We start from the raw sequence: 20,638 nt of genomic DNA, 5'->3' as shown, positions 1-20,638 counted from the left end.
CCTATTCAAGATTGCTTGTCACTCTTAAATGACAGTGAGACTTATTTCCAAAATGCTCCTATATTTTCTGTATCCTTAGCTGAAATGTGGACTAAACTGACAAACAATTTAAAGAATAGCTGTTGTTTGGTTTTTAACAATCCAAGAAATTGACTGGAGTACAATTAAATCTCCCTACCAATCCACAACAACGAAATAAAATAATATCCTATGTAATCTCTGCATTTAGCTTCAATCTACTACCCATTAATTATGTGGAAATTTTCGAGGATACAGACAACAAGTACAATATTAGTTTTATACAAAAGTGTTATATTAAGAGTGGTGAGACTTATTTCTCCAAGTCAACCACAGTTTTCTCCAGCATATCCAAAGTTGTTGACCTAGATGAGTTGGGTCTTGTAGCAACAGGTAACTTGATACCACAAGTCTTAAGAAAACGAGCAAACATAACCTGTAAGCTTCTCCCATACCCTGTTAAAGAGATACAGCCCTTGTCTCCTATCTCAGTGCTATCAGGCAAGAAGCGTAAGCTACAACTGGATGAAATTGATCTAAAACGGAGGAAAATTGAGTTTTTAGAGGCTACAGAGAGCATAAAGGAGCAGCACAAACAACTTATAGAATTTGAGAAAGAAATAGAAAATTTGAGAGAGGAACTTGAGCCATATTTTTATTCACATTGGAGGAATTTTGAGCCTAGTGGGGTTTATAATGTGACTGCATTTTCTGTAGATAATAAGGATAAATTCCCATATGTAGGTGTTTTAGGAGAAAAGGAAGGTTCGAAACATGTGTACATTGTAAAAGGATATCACAAAAATGTTTTTCTAAATGCATACAATGCAATGGAAGACCTTAAGAAAGTAGGTTATTTTGTAATCCCATACAACGAGCAAAAAGAAATTATTTGTCTACCAAGGGAAGAGAAAATTTGTGTAATTACAGTCAATGGTATGACAAGCTATAATGGTAACACATTTCCAAAAATACAAAATCTAAAATTTTTGTCAGATGTATGGAAAAACTTGGAAGACACCCCATTCACACAGACAGAAGTGGAGCAGTATAATAACATCACAATGCTGGAAATTAAAGGGAAAGTAAAAGTAGGACAGTGCAAAAGATTAGAGAATCTACAAGAAGGAACAGAATTAGTCATTATTGCAATAAAAGAAGTGTACAATAGAAACAAGATATGGTATATTTTACAGTTTGAGAGCCTAGAAGAAATGTATGTGTCTAACTATTGGTTAGAGGAAAAAATTTGAGAGCTCTAACATTGATTTGAATTATAAAATTAGAATTAAGCTAGATGTTCTAAAGCATAACCCCAGTAGACATAAGGAAAGAGTTGTATTTTGTATTTAATTCAAGGTATTGTAAATAGTGGAAAATGTGAGTGCAGAGAAAGTTGTAATCTAATGTGACATCATCCAGGCTAAGAGCAGTGATGGGTGGAACCAAGCTCACGTGATAGGAGGAGGAGTGGTGGTCGCCGAAATTGCATCGCCAAAAGTAAAGTAAGGTGATTTCTTACCTATATGAATGCATTGTTGCATTATAATCACGAACTAAACTGTCTAGTTGCAATATCCAGTTTTTGCTTCCATGTTCAGTTAAATATCTATAAATTTTTGCTTTAAGTGTTCTATTAAACCTTCCAACTATGGAGGCTTTCTTATCACTAAAAACATGGTAATGTTTAATACTATATCTATCTAATAACGCTTTAACTTTTGAATTAAAGAATTCTGTTCCCTGATCTGTTTGGAACAGCTTAACTCCCTTATTTTTAGAAATAATTGGCTCGAGAGCGTTAAATACAGATTGGCTTGCCTTGTCTTTTAATGGTACACAATATGCAAATTTTGAAAAACAATTAATAACAGCTAAGATATATTTATAACCCTTATTAAAACGCGATAAACTCGTCATCTCAATGAGATCGGCTTGAAGCAAGTCTTTTTCACTTTTCAACTCATATTTGCGAGTGGGATAGTTCACACGCGGCACGCTATGAAGCTCTAAAGCTAGCTTAGATCTAATAATATTCATGATATTTACAACAGTCAAATCAGTGGTGTTGGATGATTGTCACGGAACATACTGAGCAATCAGTTCACAGTTGGCACTCTATAATGTCCAAATGGGAGAGTGTCAACACCATTCTCAGCAATGTACCTCTTATCATCATAAGGGCTCAAACAGATTTTTGCACATTCAACCTGATACATGGTGTGATTATAGGATCTTAACATATTAAATTTTTCAATGTGTTCACTATGTTCAAACAATGATTTCTTATATAAATTAAAATTAAGTTTTCTACATTTCACTCCGCTCTGTACACCCTTTGCTATACATTTATTTACAGGTTCTTCATTCTCGTTACATACTAAAAAGGAGTAAAGTTTGGATCAAAGTCCAAGAAATTTATGGACAGGTTTTGAGGCAGTCTCATCCTTGAACTTTCCTACAACTTTATTTCTCTCCATGGAAAAGCAAGGGTGGCAAGGTGGATAGTTAGAAGTATCGAAAAGGCTCAAATTTTCTCTAATCAACTGATACACATCTTCGACTTTTAGGTTTAGAAGAAAACTGTCGGTATCAGTCATACAGAGTTCTATACGATCCCACGGTATAATTTTTTGTAATTTGCAATAGAAAAAATCGTACAAATGGAATTTACTCAACTCCAGTACGTTAAAGCCAGAATAGACAGGCTTGTTCATTTTAAGTTCCAACTTGCGAGAGAAAACCGCGATCACGTTTGGACTAATTATTTGCCAGCGTTTACATGGTGGATTTGAAATGTACTTATCTAACCGTTTTTCATCCGTGATAATTTTAACATTCATTTGCTTACGACTAGATTGAATCGTCTTGCCAAATATCAGATTACAACAGGCCTTAAAGAAGGATATTTCAAATTTATTTTTTGTGTTCTGCCTATTCCAGATATTGAAGTCGATGTAGCTTTTCAGCCAGGGGGATTGGGAAAAGCTAATGACGCAATGCACTTTCAATAATTTCAAACCGAGCTGAAGGTAGAGCTTTAAATTGACATAGTGAACAATGTACTTTTCACGGTCAAAAAGTGTGTTCATGAGCTTTTTGGTTCCAGTTTGACCGTTCTCATTTGTTTGGTAGTTCGACAGCAATTCACGCGGCGGCAATTGGTGGAGAGGTGCGAGTGGGAAGCTGGCGTGCTTATCATGTAACTCTTGAGGGTACTTGAGATCACATTCTATTATATATCCGGTTTCTGAATTGCTGTCCAAATTTGCGAAATCAATCTTGGAAATTTCTTCCTCTGAGAGGAATTTGAAATTTCCAACAGGTAAGCTTCGGCTCATAGCTTCCGAGTATAAACTGTTTGCATCGATATAAAGCAGATAATTAGACGGTTTTGAAGGATCGTATGTTTCGGGTAGATGTTTGTTATTCGCTTCACAATAACGTTTACCGATGAATGACACTCCACCCCTCATCACTGCCAGAAACATAAGATGCATGTCAGGATGAGTAATCAATTCTAGTTCGACTTTAGTGTTTTTCAGCATGCAATTCCAGGTGAAGTGCGCGAGACAAACAAAATGCATCACATCAAGGCCGTATGAGCTAAAAAGCGTAGACCTCATGGATTCAAAAACTACCGCTAATAGCATTACGTCCAAACATAAATAAAAATCATGATATTCATCCAGATTTTTCAGCTTGAATGTTGAGAACACTCTTTGCGCATGCTCATATTCTTCACGAGACAGAGGTGTATCAGTTAAATCATTATGAAAACATTCGATGGGAGGAAGCGATGTTTCCGCGAATTTTTCGGGACAGCTCATGTACGAGTAAGGATATACTCCTTTTTTCAACAAGGGCTGTCTGTGTTCGCGAGGTGGATCATGAAACACCAAAAATAATCCCTCGAACTTCTTTTCCATGTCTGTACTTTCTACCAAATTACGCACCAATACTTCCAAGGATTCAGACATAAACTTGTAGGAATCTAAAAATTTAATTTTGCCTACTGAAAGTGTCAAAAATCTCTCTGACATATTTGCGATGCAGGAAATTTTTTTTTACATTTACCGAGCGATTTCAGAATAAAATGCGAATCAAAACCGGAGAAATTATGAAAATAACATGAAATGTACTCCGGAGTACGAGCTGTAAAATTACAAGAAACATGTGCCGCACACAAGTAATTACCGGTTTCATGCGCGTGGTGACGACATTTAATATCGCTGTCTAAAAATGGTTCAGCACAAAGCCCGCAGTTTACTGAATTTTGAAATTCGCGCTCTTGACTTTCGGATAAAGCTTGCATCAGAATTTCTTGTTTCATATCCTCATACAAAATATCACCGAGATCTGTAATTTCCTGAAGAAATTTCTCCATGATTTTTTCGTCTAAACTACTCGATCTATGGAGTACAGGTCCGTGGGCGATTTCCCCGTTAACATCTATAACAACGAAACAATAGCCGCAGGGAATATGACGCACCATTTTCTTTGTGTAACTATGAGTAATTTCATCAGAATCGGATTCATCATCATCTGTGATATTAACAACATAAGTTTCTAAATCCGCGTAAATGGTGTACTTTTTCTTCAACGTTGCGCCTAGTTTCTTGAATTTAATTGTCTCTCCGTGTTTAGGATATGAAATGCGCTGAGATTCAAACTTGGAACAAAGTTCCACATGTTTCAACAAATTTGCTTTACCATCATAATTTTTAGATTTGTTCGATGTAAATCTATGGAAACAAAAATTGCAAATGTGTACTTGGCCGTGATGTTTTGAAAGGTGAGAGAGAAGACGCGATAGCCCGTTTTTCCCGTTCGCGGTATTTACTAAACAGAAATGAGTTTTTCCTGCATCGCCTTTTAGCATTAAAAGATTAATTTGGTGCTTACGAGTGCGGAAAATGCTTGTACGGAAGGGGAAAAACTTTTTGTTGTCATACGCGATGACGTGAATTGCAATATCTGGATTGAGTATTTCAAATTTCTTAATATCGCGTGTCGTCACCGGGAAATTTACACCTCGCGTATTAAGTGTGTGAGCAAACTTGCTCAAATACTTTACAGTCAGGTGTGAGTCCTTTGGCTTCTGATGGAAATACGCGAGCACTGACCATAAGAAGCATTTTTCGTCAGAGTGATTTTTGACATTTATAATACATTTTTTGTTTTTCAAAAACTGGGGTGTTTGAATGAAACTGGATGTGTATATAGGATTAAATTTAATCACGTTCACATCCAGTGATTCAATTTTCTTTAGCACCCATCCACTCCCATGTCTTACGAAATTTTCGAAAGATGAGAGGATTTTTTTCACAGCCAAGAAAAAATGCTCATTAAAATCTTCATAGTTCTCAAGCACGTTTAGTGCTATGTTGGAGTAACTATGTAGATTTATTAGAGATGAAACAGTCTCACCAACCTGCTTGTCATCCATCACCACTAATTTATACAGCAAAACATTTAATACTATAAACCACTTAACATTCCCATCATGGCATGCCGCATGTTCCCTAATTATATCGAAAACTCGACGTTTCGACCTCTCAAGCACGTTGCTGATGTCAATATCCTCAGGTTCGTCATCGAGGGTGATGCAATGGCGGACTGCGCTTGAATTCACACCACGTAGTCTGCGTTCCCTTGGCATGATTCTGAAAAACAAAAGAATAACGATCAGGATGAGATAGAGTACAACAGCATGTTTAGTTGTGAATTGTCATTGGTAGAAGAAGGGTGTGTGTGTGAAAATGATCTCAAGATCACATAATGTTGTATGAAAGATTAAGATTATTATCTTTTGATAGAAGATGGTTGAAATGTTCTCCGCATTTGTCTGCGGAAAACATGGCGAAAGAGGGATTTATATTCTCATCTGCACCAGACATTGTGCGATGTGTATTTTGTTCAATTTGTTTGGGAAAATGGGAAGAAAGTGACATACCAGCAATAGAACATGCAAGGTACAGCCCGAACTGTAGAAGGAAAGATAATATAACAATTGAAGAGGAGAATTTCGATAATAATATTCTACGAGAATATGAAGAAAGATATTTAACTTTTAATTGTGTAGAAGATTCATCCGTTCAAGGATAGTATTTTGAAAAGCATCATCATCTACATTGTGACTTTTGTAAATCATTATGCAATAAAGCAGAGTATTTTGCGAGAAATGGTTATTTCTTACATAAAAATCCATTCTATCTGCAATGTGTCTATTGCAAATATATTATCGAAAATCCATTTGAAAAAGTAATATATTTATCGTTTTGTTTATATGAAGAGTGTGAGAAAGAAGAGCGGGGCTTGGATGTTCCGGATATACCGTATCGTAAAGATGAAGTAAAATCGCATGCATGCAGTATATTGTAGAAGGTTTTTTATCCTCCGAGGACAAAAACTGTGCTCCGAGGACAAAAACTGTCCTCGGAGGACAATTTTCCTCTCCTCCTCAGAGGATAAAATCAAAGTAAAAATGTACTTACATATACTGGTTGATGCTGCGCGAATCTCCTTGAGTGTACAGGTGTAGATAGCGGGACTATGGTACAGGTGTAGATAGCAGTCTATGGTATGATTGATTCCTCTCAGGTGTAGATACCGACTTTGACTCCTTTCAGATTGATTCCTCTCAGCTGTCTTGTCTCGACGAGAGCTCAACTGGTTATGAGGTTCGGAACTCGAGTTGAGAGGTGAGAAAATGCTGTGAAAACAATGAAATATTTAATAACTGAACTGAAATCATTCAAGAATGCTATTCCTCTATCTTGAAATGTTGTGAAATATTTAATAATATTAGAAATCAATTGAGAATGCTATTCCTCTATGTTGAAATGCCGTGAAATATTTAATAATATTAGAAATCATTCGAGAATGTTTAAGTGAGTTGGCATGGGGGATTTCAGCTTCTAGCAGGTGTTTTCACCCTCTCATGCTGAGCTCTAGACGAGATTTTTTTTTATCGTCTTCTAACACATGGATGCTATTTGAAAAATGATCGAGTGTCTTATATGAGAGAGAATACTTACAAACCGATAATGATGTGGGAGCACGTGTTGTTGGAGAGAAATTTGAATTTTTTTCGTCTTGTAGCACACTTCGCTCTCGCTCGCACGAGGCTGGAACAGAGAGAGAAACGTATGCTATATAAACAGAAGCGATGAGAGGAAAATTATCATTTACATCTGAGCCAGCTTCACGATGACTTCTCCATCAACATCTTCTCCATCATACATCCTGCCGGATTGCCCGCCGCAGCGCGTGCTCAACTATTGGCAGCAGGAGAAAGCTCGCAGCTCGGCTGCCACCTCCGCTGCCACGGCTGCCGCCTCCGCTGTCTCCCCAGCCTCCTCCTCCGCCTCACCCCTGAAGAGACAGGGAATCTACGTTCAACGAGAGAGGGGTGAGGAGATCGTGATTCCGGACAGTCCTCTGCCACAATCTACACCGGCTACCTGGGCGCCGCGGCGTGCGGTGCTGGCAATGCTGAGCAACAACATCAAGCAGAAGCAGGGGAAGAGGAGGTTGGTGTTTGATGAGCCTGAGGTTAGTGGGGATGAGGAGGAGCAGTCAATCTGCTCACAAACAAAGGTTAGTTTCAACAAATATTATTAACTTGTGTATGCACAGATTTTTTCTGTGATTGATTGTTAAAAAAATCTGTGCACATACGAGTCTTTGATTATTTGATATGAATATTATTTGATATGAATATTATTTGAACTGATTAGAATGCAAGCAAATATTATTTGAACCGCTTAGAAATGGAATTATTGTTTAAAGTAATCAATCATGCAACAATGTTAGTAATATTTCCTTGAACTGATTAGAAATGGTATTATGAGATATTATTGTTTAAAGTAATCGATCATGCATAAATGTTACCAATATTATTTGAACTGCTTGGAATGCAAAGGAAATATTATTTGAACCGAATTGAAATTGATGCTTAGGAAATATTATTTGAAATGATTAGAATGCAAAGGAAATATTATTTGAACCACTTAGAAATTATTGTTTAAAGTAATCAATCATGCAACAATGTTAGCAATATTTCCTTGAACTGATTAGAAATGGTATTATGAGATATTATTGTTTAAAGTAATCGAACATGCATAAATGTTACCAATATTATTTGAAGTGATTAGAATGTAAAGGAAATATTATTTGAACTGATTAGAAATTATTGTTTAAAGTAATCGATCATGCATAAATGTTACCAATATTATTTGAACTGCTTAGAAATTATTGTTTAAATCAATCGATCATGCAACAATGTTATTTCAATAACTGATATTACTCACTTTATACAGAGAATGTCAATTCGATGATGTCGAGTTGAGATTATGACAATAATCTATTGATCAATAATCTATTGATCAAGTTCTCAAGTATGATGATAATCTGGAACAAATAAGACACTAATCAAATATTTTCCAACAGAAACGAGCTGGAATGGAGGAGAACTCATCCATGGTGCCGCTGATGAAGGAGGTGCGACGAAGGGAGGAGGAGGAGGACGAGATGGAGTTCGTATCAATTGTAAATGCACCAACGCCCAAACCATGGATCCCGCTGAGGGAGTTAAAGGAGCGCACTCCCTACCCCATAGTTGGTGCAAGGGAACAGACAAATATTCACGGACGACGAGTAATTTTAAAAATTACCAATGTAGGAAGCAAATCTACGAGTGAGGTGTATTTACCGCAAAGATTTGCTTCCTGCATTAGCTCAGAGAAAATACACCAATTTAATCTCAAGTGTAAAAATTTTTTGATGCTGGTAACACATAGGTCGCCAAATTGGTCCGATATAAAAATTGTTAAGCAATAACAATTTTTATATCTGTATACAATTCGTCGACCTATGTGTTACGAATTGTATAGATGTATGTGTGAATAGATAAATAAAATGTAATATTGTTTCTATAAAAATTGTTTTCAATTCTTACCTGTTGTTGTTGTTGTTGATAAGTTCGTAATGAATAGTAGAAACACGCAGAAGAAGAAATGGTTCACCTGCTCTGTTGTGAATGATATTTAAATAAGGTGACTGAGTCTTTTATAGTTTGTTGTGAGCATGCTCAGTAGTCTTTACCGCTACACACACACACACACATACACACACACACACACACACAGACACACACACACACACACACACAGCCGTACAGCCAAGAGACAGCGGCTTCTCGCTCGCTCCCTCCTACATCTGTTTTGGCACGTGTTCCTGCAGATGTGGGTGGGCGCACAATGCCAGCATCATTTCCCCCCCTTTTCAAATCGCATTCACCTTTCAGATTATTTGCTATTTGAAATAATATTCTTATCATTCAAGCAATGTTATAAGCACATAGTGTATGAATTCATTTCCAACTCGATTGAAAATTAAACCAATTCAATTCAATTCAAGTTGGTGTATTGATTAATTAACCTCAGTCAATGTTCAACCATTGAGTTGAAAGGTAATGAAAAATGGTATGTAGGAGAAAAAAGCAGAGTTCGAGGAAACGGGGTAAAGGAATCTTGAGTTCAGTGGCAAGAGTTTTTAAAGGTGTGTCAGGTTTGGCAGGTAATGTGACATCAACTATTTTAAATAAGGTAATTGATAACCTGGGAGAGGAATATCATATTCCGGGATACGAGTATTGTGGCCCGGGCACAAAGGTTAATGAAAGGTTGAAGAGGGGTGATCAAGGTATAAATTCATATAGGTAAGAAATCACCTTACTTTACTTTCGGCGATGCAATTTCGGCGACCACCACTCCACCTCCCTCTCTTATGAGCACACACCAATAAAATAACTAACTAACCTTTGATTTGCTGTGTCCTCCTTCCTCCTCCTTTGTCCTCTTCCTCCTCCTTTGTTCTCCTTCTCTTCTGTTATCCTCATCCTCCCCTCCAAGGACATAAATCCTCCCCTCCGAGGACAAAAACTGTCCTCTGATGACAAAAATCCTCCCCTCCGAGGACAAAAACTATCCTCTGAGGACAAAAATTGTCCTCCGTTCTCCTTCTCTGTCCTCCTCCTCCTCCTCCTCCTCCTTTGTCCTCCTCCTCCACTCGTTTAGCAGGAAAGAAAAAATGAGAGAGGAATGCGGAGAAGGGAGAACATTTGTGTAATTACACTCAATGGTATGACAAGCTACAATGGTCATACATTTCCTAGAATACAAAATCTAAAATTTCTATCAGATGTTTGGAAAAACTTGGAAGACACTCCCTTCACATAAAATCTAGTTATCATTGCACATGCGCAGTATCCTTCTCCTTAGCTGTATCCCTATAAATACTCCAGAATAATTGACATTCGCTCAGTTTGATAGTAACAGCGAAACAGTGAACATGGCTTCTTCCAAAGTGTTTAGTGTTTCTCAGCTTTGTGGTAATAAAATAAAGCCTACCAATGAGCGGTTTGGTTTGTGGCTGTTGACAGAAAATCTGTGCAATGACAACCTTATTACAGACATTGGGAAAATTGATTACACTGCTGGAGGAGAACTGTTAGTGCAGGATGAATCTAATCTTGTGCCTATAACAGAACCTTTTTGTGACAATATTATGCTTGTGAAAATCTGTGGTTTGGAGGACTGCCAAGAACTGGATAAAAGACAATTTATTCTAAAGAAGGAGATGTGTGGATCATTCAATTTGTACTTGAGAGGAAAATTCTCCAAAATGGTGTCAGCTAAGCATGGAGTTAAAGCAAAGTTACCATACTTATTGGACAGTGGAAGTGATATATCGAAGAAGATTCTACAACTGCTTGGGGAGGAGAACTATAGAGAAGTGCAGCAGAAGTACTACAATCCAGTGGGGATACCATACAAAGTAGAGCTTGCCGATGTCCCCATTGCTACATTAATGGAGGAGTTACCAACAATATTGGACCAGCTTAGGAAGGAACATTTCTATCTTCTGGACTTGGACATAACACAGGACTTTGCTGGAATATTTAACAAGAGTGGAATGTGTGATTTTCTAACTACAAATCATTGTTTTTGTTTCCAAGGAGAATATAAAGAAGACTATAATGTAATTGTGAATAATGATGGAACTGTTGGAATTGATTGCTTGACTTGGGTTAATAATAATGTGAGAGTAAAAATTTATAATAAGTTTGTATGTCAAATCACAAGCCCTGGTGTAAATAAGCAGCTAGGTAACCATATTGTAGACTTTATTGCCTGTCCAGATACAAGATTATGTGAAACCTTTACCTCTGACTTGGCTAAAATGCATGGTATTACTCGTTTGGAAGCAACAATTTATAACTACAGCATTAGAAATAACTATAGCTCTAATCAATTCGACCCTATTCAAGATTGCTTGTCACTCTTAAATGACAGTAAGACTTATTTCCAAAATGCTCCTATATTTTCTGTATCCTTAGCTAAAATGTGGATCAAACTGACAAACAATTTAAAGAATAGCTGTTGTTTGGTTTTTAACAATCTCTTACAATATGTTTACTGGGGAAATAGCAATACCAAGAAATTGACTGGAGTACAATTAAATCTCCCTACCAATCCACAACAACGAAATAAGATAATATCCCATGTAATCTCTGCATTTAGCTTCAATCTACTACCCATTAATTATGTGGAAATTTTCGAGGATACAGACAACAAGGACAATATTAGTTTTATACAAAAGTGTTATATTAAGAGTGGTGAGACTTATTTCTCCAAGTCAACCACAGTTTTCTCCAGCATATCCAAAGTTGTTGACCTAGATGTGTTGGGTCTTGTAGCAACAGGTAACTTGATACCACAAGTCTTAAGAAAACGAGCAAACATAACCTGTAAGCTTCTCCCATACCCTGTTAAAGAGATACAGCCCTTGTCTCCTATCTCAGTGCTATCAGGCAAGAAGCGTAAGCTACAACTGGATGAAATTGATCTAAAACGGAAGAAAATTGAGTTTTTAGAGGCTACAGAGAGCATAAAGGAGCAGCACAAACAACTTATAGAATTTGAGAAAGAAATAGAAAATTTGAGAGAGGAACTTGAGCCATATTTTTATTCACATTGGAGGAATTTTGAGCCTAGTGGGGTTTATAATGTGACTGCATTTTCTGTAAATAATAAGGGAAAATTCCCATATGTAGGTGTTTTAGGAGAAAAGGAAGGTTCGAAACATGTGTACATTGTAAAAGGATATCCCAAAAATGTTTTTCTAAATGCATACAACGCAATAGAAGACCTTAAGAAAGTGGGTTATTTTGTAATCCCATACAACGAGCAAAAAGAAATTATTTGTCTACCAAGGGAAGAGAAAATTTGTGTAATTACAGTCAATGGTATGACAAGCTATAATGGTAACACATTTCCAAAAATACAAAATCTAAAATTTTTGTCAGATGTATGGAAAAACTTGGAAGACACCCCATTCACACAGACAGAAGTGGAGCAGTATAATAACATCACAATGCTGGTAATTAAAGGGAAAGTAAAAGTAGGACAGTGCAAAAGATTAGAGAATCTACAAGAAGGAACAGAATTAGTCATTATTGCAATAAAAGAAGTGTACAATAGAAACAAGATATGGTATATTTTACAGTTTGAGAGCCTAGAAGAATTGTATGTGTCTAACTATTGGTTAGAGGAGGAATTTGAGAACTCTAACATTGATTTGAATTATAAAATTAGAATTAAGCTAGATGTTCTAAAGCATAACCCCAGTAGACATAAGGAAAGAGTTGTATTTTGTATTTAATTCAAGGTATTGTAAATAGTGGAAAATGTGAGTGCAGAGAAGGTTGTAATCTAATGTGACATCATCCAGGCTAAGAGCAGTGATGGGTGGAACCAAGCTCACGTGATAGGGGGAGGAGTGGTGGTCGCCGAAATTGCATCGCCAAAAGTAAAGTAAGGTGATTTCTTACCTATATGAAGTATTTAAACACCTGCTGCTTCAAATTTCAGCCTAGACATTTTTGACTATGATTGATTGCATAAACACTTGCATGAGAGAGAGTGAAGTATTTAAACACCTCCTGCTTCAAATTTCAGTCTAGACATTTTTGACTATGATTGATTGCATAAACACTTGCGTGAGAGAGAGTGAAGTATTTAAACACCTGCAGCTTCAAATTTCAGTCTAGACATTTTTGACTATATCGGTTTTTGCATAAATCTTGTAAAAGGATGAGATATTATGAGAGAGAGTGAAGTAACTTTAATGGGTAAACACATGTCACAGATGATAAATCGATTTAGACATTTTTTCATGTAACGGAATGTAACGGTTTTCGATGCAGGAGTTATTCTAGAGGAACCTTGCAGAGCGCACGTGTCATTTGTCTAGATGAGGGAGAGGGTGACGAGCGAGCGCACGTGCCTATGGTTTGAATTCTCTAGCCTTTTGTAACTCTCGACAGAGAGAAGCGTTTCACTAGTATAGGAGCGCTAAATGGAAGTTAGTTAACGCTTGTCTCCTTCACTCGCCTTCCGTAATAGAGAAGGAATTTAGAAGGGTGAGGGTAAGAGATGGACTGAGTAAAAGAAGGAGAAAGCAGATGCTACATCTGACTAGAGCCGTCTGCTGCTTGTGAGAAGCGACTTTAATCGGTCAGTATATATGTAGTAATATGGATTCACTTTAATTTGTCAGTATAGCATTAGAAATATGGATTCACTTTAATCTGTCACCAAGGGAATTTTTCCCTCTCAAAGAGATTTTTCCCTCATCTAGCATTCACTTTAATTTGTCAGTATAGCATTACATGTAGAAATATGGATTCACTTTAATCTGTCAGTATAGATGTAGTAATATGGATTCACTTTAATTTGACAGTAGAGAATTTGAGAATGGATTCACTTTAATTTGACAGTAGAGAATTTTTCCCTCTCAAAGAGATTTTTTCCCTCATCTAGCATTCACTTTAATTTGTCAGTATAGCATTAGATGTAGAAATATGGATTCACTTTAATCTGTCAGTATAGAGAGGGAATTTTTCCTCCTAAAAGGGAAATTTTTTTTCCCTCACCTGGGCAAGGGGAAGGGGAGAGAGAGAGAGATATCTCTTTTCAACCCCCTCACCTCCACTGTACAAGGGGAAGGGGAAATCTATTTTTAGAAAGAGAGAGAGAGAGAGAGAGAGAAAGATATATCTCTCTCTTTTCATCCCCCTCACCACCACTGGGCAAGGGGAAGGGGAAATCTATTTTTAGAACACCCCCCACCATACAGGCGGGGGGAAGGGGAGGCGGGATGGACGAGGGGTGAGAGGGGGGAGGGGATTTCGAGCAAAAAAGCTTCCCAGTGATCTCAGTTTCCCTCTACTGACTTCATCCAAATTTACAACAGCTACTCCACTATACTTGAGGCTGTAGATAGTATCCAGAGCTACTCGTTGGCTATCAGCAAACAGAACATAGTCTTTAAAGTATGACTTTGTCAACAGTTAGCAATTGACTAATGTTCAAGAGACAAAGATCCAGCGCTGGTCCTTATCATTTCCTCAAGGCTTGGAATTTTGTAGTAGAGATAGGGTGATGTCAAGACGATGTACTCTATATTTTCCTTATCATCCAGCTGCAACAGCTTGTCCAATAGAGTGATTGTGTCATATCCATAGACAAAGGTCTTGATTGACTGTCTCAAGTTTCTGTCAGCTAGCCATCATCCAATCATATCGCAAACAATTAGTTTCAGAGCAGTGTAGGAAAGATGTTGTTGACAGGCTCCTTTGACCAACCATCTTAGTCCATGTTTAGCTTTATGTAGACAATTGTTGTGAAGCACTGCACTAGCTTTCAACAGCATATCTGGGTAGGGTGGCTTGAAAAAGTAGTGATGAGCTGTTACATGATGATTATTATCACATTCCAGTACTGCCATCTCCTTCACGATGAAATCATGGCCTAGTCCTTCAAATCCTTGGAAGTATATCAGGTAGAGTGGTAGTGGACCGAGAATGTTGCTAGCTCTTCTTGGTGTAAATGTTGCAAAGTTGTCCAAGTTGTTGTCTCCAGCATTGCTATAGTTTTCGTCTTTACTGCAGTCTTCAAATACCATGCAATCATCATCAGAAGCAGTATATAAGTCAGTAGTAGTTGTAGAAGCATCCTTCATCAACAGTTTGTCTACCACATCCTCTCCTTCACTTATCTCTCGATCTTCCTTAGTAGGGAAGGTTACAGTAGCTGATTTGAACATGACTGTATCACTCAATGCTCCAAATGAGAATGAGCTGCACAATCCAGATCATAAGTATTTTATATTCTCTCTATGCTGACTGTATGAGACCAGACCATTTCATGAATCATTAGGCGGTAGGCTCGTGTATTTGCTGCAATGTTGGCAGAAGCTTCATACACACTCCTCACATTAACACTCCCAGTTTTGAGTGATTCATTTTGGCAGGAGCAATCGAAATCAAACAACATTATATTATCAGTGCTTATACTCCTGTCTCAAGCAGAGGTTTACTTGAGTGAGCATTATCATGATTGAAGACTCCATTGGAAGCTGTATACATGTTGTAGACATGATTATCATTGCCATCAATGCTCTCATACTTGACAGTCCATGTATGTTTTGTAGTTTGCAGCAAGGCTGGGTACTCGTACAAATTCCCAATGTCAATATGGCATACTGATTGGTGTGTCAATCTGCAGCAGACGCATTCTTACATCATCAGCCACTTCTAAATATGGCATTCTCCACAATAGCTTTGTGATTGTAACATTAGCACCAGCAACACTCACACAGTCATTGAAATTGGGGCTACATCTCAACACCAGCTCTTGTTTCACATTCATTGGAATCTGTCTATAGTCTTCAGCAAAGCCCAGCAGTTATTGTAGAGGCACATCTATTTTTGTACCATCCACAGCAAAATTTGCAAAACCAGTTATTATTATTATTATTCTAATATCAAGTGATACATTGGACACCTTGTGAGACCGGATTACATATGCTGTCCACCCCCACACCGTTGATTTTATAATGAATCTCTGAAATCAGATTGGCAAAGAATCCAGACACACACGGCGTTCCAGCCATAGCAGCATCGGCAGCTCCAAGCATTGCATACTCCAGATGTAGATAGCTCTCAGATGGCAGTGTGTAAATGTCCTGTTGCTGGATTGGTATCCTTGATTCATCCTTGGCATTGAAGCTTGCAGTATGGGGGGCATGAGAGTGGTACTCATAGCCAATGATACTGGTGTCCAATGAAGGTCCATTCCTTGTCACATCCAAAACTCTCATTGCTAATGTTATCTCACTTGACAGCCTCTTTCCTTTAGATAGTTGATGATTCTCAATGTTAACCTCACATAGGTTGAATGTCAAATGACACATTTTGTATTTGCACTCCTTTTATCCATTTTCCAAGGTTCTGGACCGCTCTCTATGGTAGACATTGCTGCCTCCACATTCAATCCCTGATTCCACTTTGAGAATATTAGCACCATCTCACTTACACTGTCTCAAATGCAGAGTAATATTAATCTCCTCACCTCTATTATTTATCAAATGTCCATTCTCATCAACCCCCTCCAATGGAATGCTAGCAATGTGCTTGACGTCCACAGGTGAATAGATTACATTCTGTACATTCACAATCATTTTATACCCTGGATCAACATTTGGGTAAAACTTGTAGAACACGTGATCCTTGACCCTATTTCTATAGGATCCACCCACAATGTTACACTTTATACATAGTACATTAGGTCTATTGATTTGTACTGTAAAATCGCCTTTAGCCTCCTTGTTGGCTTCTACAACTCATTTATCACTGAATCCCAACAAACATCCTATTGAATTGACTGGACTGAAATCTAACTTGGCATTGCTCAGAACTGAGCATTTCAAGGTTGATGGATCGACAGCCAATGAGAACTGTATGCCTCGGTTATGTAACCTTGCTCTAAGCAGAGTGGCAATAGTTTGAAATTCAAAACTGCCCTCTGGTAATGATATATGCTGGAGATCTGACCCAAATTCAGCACTAATATCCGGCTTCACCTTGGATGCGATATCCTCTTTTTTCTTCTCTCCTTCTTCTACTCCAATCTTCCATCTATTACCTCTGGCTCCAACATTATGTACATAACCATACCAATGATTTGTCATATTTGAATTCTCAACTGATGTTAGCTCCTGATGTGTCAGTGCTGGGTCAGTTGTCGCTGATTTCTTCACAATATAATTTGACAGTTTTGGCGCATAGTTGCCCGCCTCAACATTTGGTATTGAATTACAGCTGGTGAAGCTGATGAGACCAACTTCCCATTCACCAGTGCTTGTTTCAAGAGGTGAGTAAAAGTCACTTTTCAATACAGATATATTACCTCCAAAGCAGAGCATCATGGTATTGACTGCTCAATGTACTTTCACACCTTGATTTGCAATATGTTCTTACTCAGTATATATAGATGGGGAGACAATGGGGAATAATAATACATGTTTTTATAGATTAGCTTATAATCATTTATTTTCATGAATCAAGAATTTCAAACACAATTGTCCACAAATATGAGAATAGAGATCTTCCTGCTTCCATTCATAGTTATATTTGATTGTTGCTGCTGGTGCTGACCCTCAATGCATGTAGTCAATGAACTTCTGTGGTGGTCTCAGGTTGCCGTCAAAGTAGTGGACAACATCATCCTTCTTCACATAGCACACCCAATATGTGCCAGCGCCAGTACTGCTGTCAAGATTGATTATACCGCATTCCCATCTCAATGGTCCTGCAGCTGGTAGAGCATCCCGCATAAACATTCCTCGGAATCATTTCAGCTTTAGACGACACACATACTTGTAGAGGTCTGCGTTGGTAAGTGCCCGGTCAGGCAGAGCAATCATCGTCTTCTGCATTGACAATGGTGGTGTGCTTCATTTCCCATCCTCTGTTGACATCTCAGATAAAGACCTTTACCTTTCTTGGATGATGTCTGCTGACATCTCAGATAAAATCCTTTACTTTTCTTGGACAATGTGTGCCAACATTTTGGATCTTTCCTGGAATTCTTCTTACAACTTCTTGCTCCTCCACAAAACTTTGCCTTCATGATGTTGGTGACTGCTAGTGCTGCTGCCCTCTCCGCCAATCCTTAGACAGACCAAAGATGTTGCTACACTCCAAGCTTGCTCTGCCAAGATGTTGTCAGCTACTGCTCTGCTTGCTGTATCACCATTCCTTGAAGAGGCAATATTGTGCTCCTTGCAGACTTGATCGAGTTTGTTGATTCCTCGATCACCTCTTGCTAATCGCTTTACAAGTTTTGTTCCTGGCCTGCAGTACTGATAGCTGGAGATATGCAGTTCAACTGGTAGAATGTTAACTGCCTTATTAACTATTGCACCAGTTACATTCTTGATAGCTGACAAAACTCCTCTCCTTTGATACCTCTTTCTCTCTCTTTGGATCATCATCTAATGCTGCTCAGACTGGATTTCAATTGGTTTTATACCTTCAGGTGACTCTGATGAAGCAAGACCTAAAAGTCTGATCATCTCAGTTTTCAATCTAGTGTAATAAAAATCAGGTATACTGGATATATTTACATATATATATACATATATAGTTGAATATATATATATATATATATATATATATATATATATATATATATATATATATATATATATATATATATATATATATATATTGTATAGTATATATGTATAGTATTCATATTGCATTCATTAATTACTGAAGAATGAAAAAATAATTTACAATTTTTTGAATTTAGCTAATATTCATCCTAAAATGGAAAGAATATGGAATTCTGTGTGATTCATTGTACATCGCATATTTCCTGGACCATATATCGACAATCTACAGCTATGAAAACATTGAATATTTTTCTTTGAAACACTGATATAACATTTTTTTTTATTGAAAACTTTACTGATAGATATTACTACCAATTGATTGAGAAGAATAATATGTATAATGATCTTACTTCGCACATATTACTTGAAATGAATAATTGACGAAAGATTTTCATTTACTTTAGAAAATCGATTTTAATGTCAATTATAATATAAACCTCAATAAATCTTAAACTGTACAAATATGAACATTCAATCATTCTCTCATCAGCTCTGCTATTAGTTTGATAAACAACATTAGTAAATTATTAACAAGTCATATGGTTCATATGATTAGAAAGAAGAAGCGTGAATGTAGAGCAACCAGCTTCTTACATCTCCCCCCCTTGAACGAGAAACTTCCTTGAAGGTGTCAATTTGCTTGAGTGACAGATGATTGGTTCACTCCCATTGATTCTGCAGGCCACTTCATACATTGAGTTTGATATTCTTCTTATAATGGGGAACGGTCCACTTCTAACTTCATCTAATTTATTTCTATTCAACTTGTTCCCTTTTTCTATATACACTAGTTCTTTTTCCTTGAAACCATATATTCTTCTGTTCTTATCACATCTCAGTTTGTTCCGTTTGTGGTTTAAATTGGAATTTTTTATTGCTTCTTCTCTGTCTATTTGTAAGTTTCGTTTTTTCCTCAGTTGTGATGGTATTATTTCCAAATCCTCTCCCAATAGCAGATATCTTGGTGTAAATTTAGTAGTGCTATGGATTGTCTTGTTGTATTCTGATGTGCAACTTTCCGCTATTTTCGACCACGTCTGCGTTCTTCCTTCTGGACTATTCACTTTGCATCTAATACGATTCACCAATGTCTGGTTTAGCCGCTCATTAAGACCATTTGATTGTGGGCAATCTACCGATGTGAACACCATTGTAACACCTTTTTCGAGTAGGTAATCTCTAAACTTTTTTGATTTGATAGACGCATATTGATCAGCTAATAGGATCTTGACAGAATGGTTTTGTAAGATAGGATCTAGCAAACGAATGTATTCTTTAGTAGTTTGACCGCTAGAGCTTGAAGTGAATGCATATCTAGAGAAGTGATCGACCAATATGTGTAGGTATCGTTTTGTTGAGTTGTTTCCACCAAACCCTCCAACAGTATCTATCGACATGATCTCATACGGTTCACTAGCTGGACCCAATTGTGAAAGTAATCCTATTGAGCGACCTCTTCTTGTTTTATTCTTCTTACATATATGACACGAATCACAATAGCGCTTGACCATTTCATCCATGTTGGAAAAGTAGTAATGTGGACGTATGTGTAATAGTGTGTGGTGAGTTCCGATATGTCCTAGTTGAAAATGAATTTTCTCAATCAATTCTTTACCCTTTTCTTGAGAAAGGAAGATTCTTTTGTTTCCTTTCATACATTTGTAGAATATTTCCTCTTTATATTCAACATTCCAATTATTCATTATTGCTTCTTTGTTTTTTTCTTGATCGTCTTTTATTTCTTGTATAGATATCAAATTCACAACTGTTAAAATGTCTTCATTTCCTTCAAAGTGCTCTAAAACTGGATTTCTTGATAAAGTATCTGCTTCAACATTTCCTTTTCCTGGGCTATATATCAATGTGAAATCATATTGCGATAGGTAGTATACAAGATCTCCCAATTCTTCATCGGTTCGTGCTTTCACTCTGAGATTCTCCAATGGTTTGTGGTCTGTGATCACTGTAAACTTCCGTCCTATCAACCAATATTGCCAATACATAATTGTCTCTTTTATAGCCATACATTCCA

This window comes from Nilaparvata lugens, chromosome X, assembly GCF_014356525.2.
Source record: "Nilaparvata lugens isolate BPH chromosome X, ASM1435652v1, whole genome shotgun sequence".
Classification (NCBI taxonomy): Eukaryota; Metazoa; Arthropoda; class Insecta; order Hemiptera; family Delphacidae; genus Nilaparvata; species Nilaparvata lugens.
Note: the sequence above shows the minus strand (reverse complement) of the source record.